We start from the raw sequence: 1,300 nt of genomic DNA, 5'->3' as shown, positions 1-1,300 counted from the left end.
AGTCCCTGCTCAGATATGCCCAAAGTTCACACAGCTGATTCAATGCTGTGTCTTTAGACACCTGGTAGTACACCACACTTGGTAAAGCAAAGATGTGAATTTTGCAAATAAAACCATATACTTTTTATGCTTTAGCCTACATGTAAACTGGATGAAAGAAATTGTACCGCCTACCACCCAAACTCCAGATAGTTACTGCATTAGGAGCAGCATGACTGCAGCTGTATTGTTATTGATATACGTACAATTTTAAAACTAGCTTATAGAAATACCAGGTGCAAAAATGTGACCATCATCAGCAGCTCCAAAAATGTTATGCTTGTAAAATTGCACTATGTATGTACACAACTTGCATCCAATTTTGTAGTCAGTATATTTGTATACACGTGTAGTGCAAAACTTTTACAAGAGTCTCGTTTTTATGTGACACAAATGGCATAATGTCATCTGAAAACAGTACCATAGTCTGTAAACCTATTGCCTTGGAGCTACTGCCTAAATTGACTGTCAAGCAGGCAGGAGGTGGCCATTCTGAGTAAGCTTAGGCTTGCCAGCATCTCTGATGGTGATGCGATGCTGTGTCACATAGTTACTGCATTAGGAGCAGCATGACTTACATTGTGAGTGGAGTTGGGAAAGGATATGCAAAGTAATTCTGTTCCTGCCTCTTTTACTCTATGGATGTCCATCTCCAACTACCAGTGATAATGTGACTCAGTACAGGTAACTTCACTCCTTCCTACAATAAATCAATTCAGGGTTTTTATGGTAACTAACACAGATGAAAGTGGGGTGAGGATGCAATCTTCATTTATTTTCCACCTAAGATTGTGCCATTGGATATTTGGTTCTTATCTAGCCCTATGGGAGGAATAATATTGCTTACAGCAGTGGTTCCCAAACTTCTTGAGTCACAGCACCCTAGAGTATCAGCATTTTTTCATGACACCCCTAGGCCAGATTCTTAATTTACGTAAATTGTGCTTACGTGTTATCCAGTTCTGTGCTGGTGGACAGGGTTGCTCTCCTGTTTGTCCACATATTTTTTGATTGGCAGAAAACAGCACTGGTTTTGCCTATCATATTGACCATAATGTATATTTAATTTGGTCCAACCTGTGACACCTAAGTGCCCCAGGGCAATGTAGAGTGCCTCGGCACCCAGTTTGGGAACCAATGGCCTACAGTAAGAGTTTGCTGCTTTACAGTAATAAAGTAGGAAACAAAAATGCAAAAGAAAACACACACACACACACACACACACACACACACACCTCCCCCCAAATGGTAAAATAAAGAG

Source organism: Pseudophryne corroboree, chromosome 8 (genome assembly GCF_028390025.1).
Source record: "Pseudophryne corroboree isolate aPseCor3 chromosome 8, aPseCor3.hap2, whole genome shotgun sequence".
Taxonomy (NCBI): Eukaryota; Metazoa; Chordata; class Amphibia; order Anura; family Myobatrachidae; genus Pseudophryne; species Pseudophryne corroboree.
This window is presented reverse-complemented; position numbering follows the sequence as displayed.